This window comes from Zalophus californianus, chromosome X (assembly GCF_009762305.2).
Source record: "Zalophus californianus isolate mZalCal1 chromosome X, mZalCal1.pri.v2, whole genome shotgun sequence".
In the NCBI taxonomy this organism is placed as follows: Eukaryota; Metazoa; Chordata; class Mammalia; order Carnivora; family Otariidae; genus Zalophus; species Zalophus californianus.
The window spans coordinates 69068137-69078969 of NC_045612.1; the positions used below are offsets into that span (position 1 = coordinate 69068137).

At 44.9% G+C, this 10833-nt stretch overlaps 1 long non-coding RNA gene across 10 annotated transcripts in view; it reads left to right on the forward strand.

Moving 5' to 3' along the window:
• The window catches only part of LOC113930622, a 61296-nt gene extending 50973 nt beyond the window's left edge, over positions 1-10323 (forward strand). For 5 of the 10 annotated variants that reach the window (XR_003522546.2, XR_003522547.2, XR_003522544.2 and 2 more), the window contains one exon: positions 1587-10322. This is a non-coding gene — a long non-coding RNA (uncharacterized LOC113930622). Of the gene's footprint in view, positions 1-1586 lie in introns of all 10 variants that reach the window. The other 5 variants (XR_003522553.2, XR_003522549.2, XR_003522550.2 and 2 more) reach the window with 5 other exon arrangements.
• Positions 10324-10833: the final 510 nt, after the last annotated feature.

The window sequence follows — 10833 nt, forward strand, 5'->3', positions numbered from 1 at the left end:
CAGATTTAAGAACTGTCCACAAAGATGACAGTATTCTTGGAAGTGATACCTAATGGTTTTTCTGTGACCACTTGGAATGGAATTTGAGAATCTCCCTGCATTTTTTTTAAGATTTTATTTATTTATTTGACAGAGAGTGAGACAGCGTGAGAGAAAATACAAGCAGGGGGAGTGGGAGAGGGAGAAGCAGGCTTCCCGCCAAACAGGGAGCCTGATGCGGGGCTCGATCCCAGAACCCTGGGATCATGACCCGAGCCGAAGGCAGATGCTTAACAACTGAGCCATCCAGGTGCCCCGAGAATCTCCCTGCATTGTAATGAGAGGTTGGATTACATGCACTTAAAGGTCACATTTGTTTCTGAGATTCTGACTATCTCAATGAGGACAAATGAAACTGAGTATTATTGTGTGCCTACTTCACATGTTCCCATTTCATCATCACCACAACTTTCTGAGGCATCCCAGAGAGAGAGAATAAATTTGTTAGGGTAACTTATCTAATTAATGGCAGAGCATACTTCTCCAGTATATCTTAATTTACAATATATCTCCTCTAGTATATCTTGATTCACAAGAGTAATTCCTTAAATTTGTATAGCACTTTATCATTTGGAAACCTTTCACAAACATGGTTTTATTTGACCCTTATAGAAATTGGGTGAATTTGGAAGAACAGATTTCATGTGTTTATTTTACAAATGGAAAAACATGGGTTTGAAAACTCTTTGAGTTTCTCTGGGGTAGGAGGGATTTGGGAGACCATTCAGTACAATCTCCATATTTCGCAGTTAAGGAAACTGAATACCAGAATTAAAAATCAGTGTTATTTTGTGGGTATTCATTGATTTGTGTTGGAGGGAGGGGAAGATCAGGCTAAATGATTTCCTGTGGGGGACAGAAGGGTTGTGTTGCTTTTATCCATCCTTTAGTATACACTTGATTAATGCCAACTCACCACATTAGATTAAATGGCATTTTAACAAACATTGATCAGAGGCACTAACGGTTCAAGGAGAAAACTAAGGCTTTAGGGAGCAAGTTGTGGAAGATACTCGGGGTCATGAGATCCTTCTTGGTAACCCTGAAAGCATTTAAAGTATTTCCTGCTCCTGGTTCAAGGGACACCTGGGAAAGCAGGGCCTGAGGGAATGGGTTATATTGTTAGTTTGCAATCAGTCTGGTATGGATGGGAGTGAAACCTCGGCCCCTGCCACGATTCTGGGAGCCAAGTCACTCATGGGTCTGTGACATAGGCTCGGCATGATGGCTCCCTTGGATATAGCCTAGGTTGCAGATTTAGAACCTCAGGAATGGAAGGACCTTAAGAGCCTCATATCCAAGCCTGCTTATTTCAGTTTGATCCTAATTCAAGTTCTTTTAAGATATACCCAACAAATGGCCTTAAATTTATCCAGTGGGTCAGTACAATTAGTGATGGGGAAGTCCTTCCTAAGTCACCTTGTCTCTTTGAAGACTCACGTGCAGTACTGAGCTGAAATGTTCTTCTATAGCTTCAGCTTAATCAGCATATTTGTATTGTACCCCAAGTCAAAAATATTGCTTTATTCTCTCTCCTGCATCTGCAGTTTCTTCTCTCTGCTGCCTTTTGAGCTACGACACGGTGCTGGGAGATGGGGATATGGAGACGAATTTAGACACAGTCCCTGCCCTCAGGAGTTCTCAGTCTAGTGAGAGAGTTTGACATGTACACGGATAATTACAACAGTATGGTATGCTCTACAGTGGAGGTACGTACAAGATACTATGGGGTTCGGAAGAGAAATCATTTGATTGAGTATGGAGATGCCAGAGGCTGGAGGAACTGATGCTTCAGGGGATTCTTAAAAGAAGTAAAGCTTGACCAGGAAGAAAACAGGGAAGGACCTTTTAAGCAAAGGCATGGACATTGGAGATAGAATGATGAAATGGGGGGACTACGAGTAGTTCCTGAAATTGGGTTAGAAATGTAGGCTGATGATAGATCCTTATATAGTATTCCATGAAATGCGGATTCCATTTTGAGTGTTTCAGTAGGAGATGCATTTGATGGTCACTCTGGCAGTACTATAGAGTATGTTCTGGAAGATCTTCAAATCCGGACAGGGAGATTAGTGAGAAGGCTACGGTAGTAAGTAAGATGATAAATGATCTGAGGCCAGAAGGAGTGGGAGTGGAGAAGAGGACCTGACTTCTTAGAGGCTGTACAAACACGGACCTTATAGAGGGGCCAGTTAAGGCTCTCAGACTTGGGCAAATGTGCATTCGCCTACCTCCATCCCTGGCCTTGATGAGAAATCCCCCTCATGTTTTCTAGATGGGCATTGCTCCTGGTCTCTTTTGGACCAGGGCTTGACTGGACCGTGCTTTGCAGGTTTCTCTTGGGGTGCAGCTGTATAGGAAATGTTGATTCTCAGACATCTGAACAGCTGCAGACCTCTCATAGGATTACTTAGTTCCTGGTCCTTCTCATCAGTAGCTGCCCTCCCTCATGACCACATGTCGCCCAAAGTCAGAGCAGAGGCTCTCCTTATCTAAAACCCACTCGGGGAAGAGGTGGCCCTCATTGTTACTGTCTCAGTTCTGTTTTGCTTAGGGACTTGACAGTGTTTATGGTTACACCTCCCAGTAAAACATGTTCAGTAATCAAAAATCTGTAGATGCAGTATTCATTTCCTCTTTCCTCAAAGCAAGAGGAACATGTCCTTTAGAAGATTCTCCACCTAGGGCTCAGAGTAGTGACCCTGGGGATTCAGAGAATGGATTTCTGTGACTAGAACGATTAACAGGAGATTATAGTTAAGTAGACCTTAGGTATTTTCAGTGGACCCTGTGTAGGTAGCCATCCTAGAGGGCACTAAGGGGAAGAAGGGGTGGGAGAGGAAGCTCCGAGTAGGACAGCAGAGCAGGACAGTAAGAGTTTGGGCCTTGGGACTAAATAGCCTAGGCTCAGATCTGCTTTTAGATTCACCAGTGTGGTGTCAAGCATGGTTTTTCACCTCTCTGGGGCTTTCCTTTCACTTATGTAAAATAGGGGTAATAATCTTCTTTTGCAGTGGTTTGGGGGGTGGTAATAGCAATGATTTTTAAGGATTTAATGGGATTGTTCATGTAAATTGCTTAGAACGAGTCAGAAGTATGTCAAATGCTGTATCAACTATAGTTGCTGCTGATAATGATGTTGACTGTGATTAAAAGAAGGATTAAAAGAAGATAGTTAACTAGAGGTGCTTATATTTTGCATTGTCAATGAAACTCTTGGGGTTCGAGGAAGAAAAGAAAATGAACCGACGTGAAGGTTTTCAATGGTATGCTAGTATGAAGTCAGTTCTCTGCCTTCTTTTTCTTCTCTGCCAAATGGCTTGGGAAACCAGATGAATTTTGTCCATGCCCTGATCACTAATCTATTGCCTTTGCTCTTATTTCCAAATAGAAACCTGTTGAAAAGTTGTGTTACACCTGAATAAAGCTTATCCTAAAAATGTAGAAAAATGCTTTGGAGTTGGTCAAAACTGGACTTGAAACCTGACTCAACTGTTTACTAGCTGTGTGATCTAAGGCATGTTACTTAACCTCATTGAACCTCAGTTGCTTCATCTAATATCATAATTAATTTGCAGGGTTTCTATGAGGACATTTGTCAAGTGTGTGTCATAAGCACTCTATCAATCATAGCTATCATTGTTAGTTCTTGGGATGCTCACCACGTGACAGAGACAACAGCAGGCCCTGGTGGCTGGGAGGACGGCATGGATCCAACCTCAACCTGGAGTTGTGCTCTTCTGAAGAAATCCTACTCGGATGGATATAATACAACCTGCTAAGTGTCCTAGCACTTATCAGGTTGTATTATCATTGTCCGGGTCTATGGCTCTCGTCTACCAGACTCTAAATTCCTTACAGGCAAGGACAGTGCCTTACTCATCTTTGTATTCGGTGCCTAATCCCGTGCACATTGTAGGCCTCATTAAATGTTTGTTGAATGAAAACCTGAATCATCAACAGACATTAATTGGGCGCCTGCTCTGTGATCTCCATGGGCTCAGCTTTTCCCCGCCAGTTGCCTACAACGTCCAAGCTGTCTTCAGTACGCTTTCTCCCGAAGCTTACTCCTATCTTCTGACCCTTTTGCTGAGGACTTTTCTGTGTAGTGCAAGCATAGCAAATATATTCACTTCATCTCAAGTACTATCTCCAGCCGATTGGGAGTACCTGCCTTGATTCTGTTTTATAAAAAGGATTCCGAAGCCAGCTCTCAGGGCAGTGTGAAAGAGCGTTAACGACTCATCGGTGATGTTTGCCGAGGGTGGGAGAAGGGGCCGTAACAGCACAAGGGCCACATCTGGGTCATATTTGGTACTATGTTTTCCGTGAACTGCTCTGTCTCTATGCCTGCATTTTAGTCTTGGCTACTTGCAGATGTTGCATGGCTGCCGCTGCCACCCCAGTTGCTGCTGGTTGCTCCTTGGGTAGGACCACAGTGATCACTGATCAGAAACTTCATCCTCACAGTCCAGGGTTTGCTCCTGTGGCTGGTATTCACAGTTTCCCCTTTCAGCTTTACCTCAGCTATCCCCTTACCTACTACACTGACAGGTAGGCCTCCCCTTTCCGTTCACCACCCAACAGGCTCACATTTCTTTTCTTATTTCCGAATGATTAATTGTTCTTGTTCCGTGAGAAGCCTTCTTTCTGTTAGAAGACGTGACAGCTAGAATACAAGTTAAACGATTCCATCAGGGCGCTTCAGTGAGTCATATAAGCTTCCCCTTTACTGTGGGAGAAAATTGGCAGACTTCGGGGCGGGAAGCACTGAGAAGGGAGGTGTTGTAGATGTGGGAGAGAAAGACGATAGCAGATGGAATCAGATCCTGGGAACCGATGTAGGCTGGGAGGGTGAAACCTCTGGCTCCAGAATGGGGGTGCTGGGATAGCCTTGGTTGAAAGGAGTTACCTCCTTGCGGGAACACAGGGATTCAGAGTTAGGAGGAGGAGCTGAGAAGGGGGTTGAAGATTTGTAATTGTCGAGGTGACTGATGGGGAGAGGAAGCCGACCAGGGACAGGATTACAGAGACAAATCAGAGTCTACAGAATATTCGGGCCAAAAGGCTGGAGTGGGGCCTTTTGGCATGTTAAAGTGGGGTACTATTATATTAAATGATACGTGAGATGTGATATGACTCAGTTAAAGCGAGAAACTAGCTTGAAACTCAGGGAATTGTAAAGTGGTCTTAGGCCACTGTCACAAGTAAATTTGATTGCCTGGGCCTGACCTTTGATTGAGGAGTGGACAGCTAGCAAGAGAAGGGTTATGCAGAAATGACTTTGAAAATCCAGACTCTCTGTGGAAGGCAGTGTAGGTCCAAAGTGAGCTCAAAGTCTGTGACTAAAAAGAGGACTGGGCGTGATCAAGATGGATGTTGAGTAGTTGGAAACTTGGAATAATAGGACCTGTGGTCGGAGAGTGGATTTTGAAGCCTTGAGATTTCAAAACCGGAGCGGGCAAGATACTTGTGAAGCTGGGATGTCAGATGGTCCGTTACCTACATACTGAAGTGATCCAGGGTTATAGCGAAAGCTGGACTGGGAACGAGCACTGTGGGCCAGCTAGAATTAAGGCTTCAGTGCCTGAGGAATGGTTAGAGGTTGGCTCACGGCAGCTGTGCAGATGCAAAAGAGGAAAGGATGTAGTGGGTTAGTAGTGGGAGCCGCAGAAGAGTGGCAGGGAGTCTTCGAAGTTACAGAAACTATGATTTGCACATTGCACTGCGGTGTCGGTTTGCAGAACGCCCAGCAGAAACGATCCCCTCGTTTACTGAGCGCCTGGTCTGTCCCCGGCACCTTGCTCTGTGCTCTGCCATTTACCCCATCTGGGTCTGTCACATACCGGGTGTGAGAGAATGAGCAGCAGTCCCAAGCAAGGACAGCTAGGGGAGCTGCTGGCCCTCAGAACTGAGGGGATGCCATGGCCATCTCAGCAGACTGGGCAGCTTGAAGTGGCGTAAAAAAGTTTCCTTAGGATCAAAACTTTCCCTTGACCTTGACCTAACTCTGTTACATGGTACAAGCTCGTGTTGGCTGTTCCATAATGTACTCTCGCTTCTGAGCCTCTGAGTTGAGGAGTATGGGCTGGTACTGTCCTTAAAAAAAAAATTAAAAAAAATAAAACAGGCGCAGCACTTTCAAAAACGCACATATGGATTGACTAGAACAAGACAGTCCAGTTACCTAATTGAGCTTTTAAGATAAAGGATAGACGAGAGAAGCTCGCATCGATGGGTGGTGAAAAACAAGACCACTTTGCAAAAGCCACTCTGAGGTCAGGATCCATCCAGTTTAGTGGACATATTGTAGATACCTGCTGTGCTGTTGGGAAGGACTGGAAATTGATGCAGAGAGATGTCCCTTGGGACCCGGAAGGTCAAGTTTAGGAGAAGAGAGTCTCTGTGAACCCTGCGACATTGCACGTAGTCATTTTTCTTTGGTTATAGTCTTCACATGATTCAGTATTTCACTAAAGGTTTAGAGCCACTGTGATAGAGTGACCAGGCCCTCAGACAGCCCATCCCCTCCTGTGGGGGCTGCTTTATATTTATTCCTCAGGAGAACCTGGTAGAAGACTTCGTGTGAGGGAGAAGAAAAGGCAAGAAGCAGAGAGTGACTCCAGCCTGTCGTCATCTCAGCTTCACAAGGCATGACTCAGCAGAGGGAGGGATCATCCTCTGGAGAGTCTCCAGACCCAGGTTGCTCCTTTCAGTTGCATGCTTAGACCTCTCAGCTACTTTTTCTGTTCAGAAATCATACTGTATGTGCATATGTGAACTGTCACTTCCCATAAAGAGTACTCCACATTCCCAGTTAAAAAAAAAAAAATCCCTCAAAGAAGGTATAAGGCTCGCTGTGTTAGGTTTCCAGTAGTCAAAAATTGCTGGATCCCCAATGCTGGAATATAGGCCACCAGGGAGGAGTTTGGGTTTCAGCAACAAAGGCCCCCAGCTTCATGGAAGGAAGGCAGTCAACTGACTTGAAAGTAACCCCTATCCCTGCACTTCACATTATTCCTTCTTCCTTCAGCTCCTTGACTCAGATAAGACCACTGACAACAGCAAACCAAAGCCATACCTTCTCCTTCCACTGGCACTTCTCTGGCCTGCGTAGCTGCTGTTAGGAATCACTCTCTTTCATTAGCACTTCCTTCCTCCCATCTCTTAAGACCCAGAGAGTCATGAATGCTAGAGTTGGGGTCGAATTTGTCCTACTTGCCTCTGTGGTTGGGGAATACTAACGTTAATCAGCCCGATACCCACTTCCTCCTTATACCATGACAGTTACTGGAGAAGCTGTAGCCAAGGCCAGCAGCCCTGCGGACCCCAGCCCCAGGACTTACTCCTGAGGTCTCAGCTGATTACAAAATACTAGTAGGAGGGCTTGCCCCATCCCAGCCCCCCTTCTGAGTTAGCCATCAGAGATCAGGACTTGTCTTAGGGCATATGTTGCATAAGAACAGATTATCTCAGGGGTTAATAGTGAACAGTATCAGGAGTCCAGGTTACCTTTTATCTCTCTTGGGGATGGGCAGAATAGGGCAAGTGGAAAGTCTTGTGCCTTTAAAATATATTCCCAGTGATTCCTCAGGACACCCTGGGTCACACCATCTGGTACCTTATCCCGGGTCTTGCCTCTTCTTCAGAGTTTTTCTAGTGCACATCTTGCTCTCACTAATCACCTTTTATTCCCTGCCAGACCCTGGTGGGTTTCAGTGGGTGTGGTTTTGTTCTGTTTTTTTTCTTTTCCCTTCCTCAGGCCATCTGTAACAGTCATCATCTGGGAGGAGCCTTGTTGTGAATGAAGCCTCAGTGAGTGTTTGGAGTGACACCCATGTTTTTCTCTGAATATAGGAGGGAAGGAGGCCATGAAATCCTATAATGGAGTAACAAAAATTTGACATTTTAGTAGATACTGGACCTAGAAGCCTACATGAAGGAAGTTAAACAAACCTGAGAGATCTTGGATGTGTGTTGAGTGAAGATAGGAGTGAATTCCTTATTGCCCTTAGTAATGGAGGAAGAGAGGGGAGAAAAGTGAGGGTCCTTTATGTCCCTGGAGGAGGCCCTGAGGCTTGCTTCTTAAACCAGTGACTTTTAAGTTGCAGTGCACTACTTCCGTTGCTGTTTGAGAGTCGCTGTTCCAAGCCCTCTTCTCAGGTACAGCTGCCTTTGTAGAGATTCCTCTTGACCCCTATTGAGAAACAACCCAGAACGAGGTTTTCAGCTTAGAACTCTCTGGATCAGTGACGGTTTTAGAGGGGCCGAGGACAGAGAAGGTAGCACAAGTAGTACCAAATAGCTCAGTTTTTTATATATAGGATGGATGGGGTAGAGGCGGAGAGCACAGTGGTTCCAGGCAACTCCAAACACCTGGCAAGGTGTAAGGAAACAGTACACTGAAAGGTCAACCCTTAGACCTATTATTTGTCAATCCCCAGAGCATGATAGAATATCTAAAAGTTATAAAGATTCTTTTCTAGAAGAGATTTAGAAGAGGGGAACTTCCAATTATGTAATATGAGCATTACAGCTTTAAAAACATCTGTTCCCTACGTAGGTCATGAAGATTGATAATCGTATCAGCCTGTGGCTGACTAGGCCAGTATTAACTTCGAGGTTTCATGCTCTTGGAGAGATCCTGCCACTCTCTTGCTTTGACAGGTGTTCATCTGCAGTATGAGTCCAGTACTTGAAGGAACAAGAGGACAGCAGGCATCCAGGAGACAGCAGTGTAGTCTTCGAAGTGAAGATGGCAACAGAAAAGATCATGGAGTTGGCTGGATTGGGCTGGGCTTGTTTGTTGTTTCAGAATTTAAAAAATACTTTTTTTCTTGTTGATAAAAGTAACAGATGATCACTGTTGAAAAATCAAAGGTATAAATTAAAAAGTAAAGAACACCTATAATCTTATAACCCACAAAACAACTCAACATCTGAGTGTGTTTCCTTTTGCCCCTTTAAAAAAGAATGTCTGTAACACAGTTTTTTCAAGTTTTCATTTTAATTCCAGTTAGTAAACATAGTGTTCTGTTCATTTCAGGTGTACAATTTAAAAACAAAATTGACATCATATTGTATATGTTGTTCTCCCATCTTTTTTTCGTTTGAAAATAACATATTTCCATGTTACTAGCGTTCTTTGAAAACACAGTATTGTTACATAATATTTCATACGGATCTAACAAAATTTAGGTAGATGATTACATGCTGCTGGACATTTGCATATTACCAATTTTGCCTATAAAGTGTAATAAACTTCATTGTACATTAATCGTTGTGTATATTTCTAATTATTTCTTTGCACTAAATTTCTAGAATGGGAATTACTGAGTTTGATGAGAGCATTATTAGGGTATCTGAAAAGTACTGTTGAATTGTCCTCAGTATAGTTGTAAAAATTACATTCCCATCAGTGGTGTATAAATGTTCATATTTCTCCACACATTCATCAGAATATGGCCTTTCTCTCTTTTTGTAAATGTCTGCTCATTTAATAGGTACAAATATACATCTGTTCTATTAGAGATTTGTATTTGTAATTTACATACAGTAAAAGTCAGTCGTGATTTATAGTTCTATGGTTTTTTAAAAAGATTTTATTTGAGAGTGTGCACACGCACGCATGGGGGGAGGGGCAGGGGGAGCAGCAGGCACAGGGAGAATCAGGCTCCCCACTGAGCAGGGAGCCCGATGTAGGCCTTGATCCCAGGCCCCTGAGATCATGACCTGAGCCGAAGGTAGACACTTAACCAACTGAGCCACCCAGGCCCCCTGTTCTATGGGTTTTGGACAAGTATAGTCATGTATACTACTTAGGTACCATTAGAAAACAGTTTTATCACTAATAATTTCAATTGTTCTTTTTGTTGTAAACCACTTTCCCCATTCCCAATCCCTGAAAACTGCTGATTTGTTCTCCATCCCTATGGTTTTTCCCTTTCAAGAGGTCCTATGATTGGAATCACACAATATGTAGATATTTTGGTCTGGTTTCTTTCACTTGGTGAAATGCGCTTAAGAATCATCCATGTTGGGGGGTGGAGCAAGATGGCGGAGGAGTAAGAGACCTGAATTTCGTCTGGTCCCAGGAATTCAGCTAGATAGGGATCAAACCATTCTGAACACCTACAAACTCAACAGGAGATCGAAAAAAAGAACAGCAGGAACTGTCTGATCAGAAAGGCGGCCACTTTCTGGAAGGTAGGACGTGGGGAGAAGTGACTCCGAGGCGTTATTCGGGAAGATAGACGGCGGGACAGGGGGCCTCCATCAGCCACTACCAGCAAGTGCTAGAGCTGCAGGGCACAAAATCGGAACTTTTAAAAGTCGGCTCCTCTGAGGGATGTCGCTCCAGTGGCTAAGCGGGGGTGGAACCCTCGTGGGACAGTGTGGTCTCAGGACCCTCAGGGTCACAGAAAGACCTGGGGTGCCTGAGTGTGGCAGGGCTCCCAGGTATCGGAGCGGGGAAGTGGACCGCAGAGACAGAGCCGAGGCGCAGGCTGTCAGGTCGGGGTTGCCATAAACTGATCTGCGGCACAGTTGGGCCCCTGCTCTTCCAGCAGGGACCCAACAAGGGCCAGATCCGGGGAGACTCCCCTTCCTCCCCCGGGAGGAGTGGTGTGAGTGCGTACCACAGGAATCTGCTGAGTTTGGAGACTCCACACGGGGTCGGGTGCCAGAGATAGAAATGCTCGGTCACAGGCCGGGTGAGCACGGAGTGCGGCTGGAGACCGGGGAGACGGGAGTGATTGACTTTTCTCTGGGGGCTCACTGAGGATTGGGGCCCCG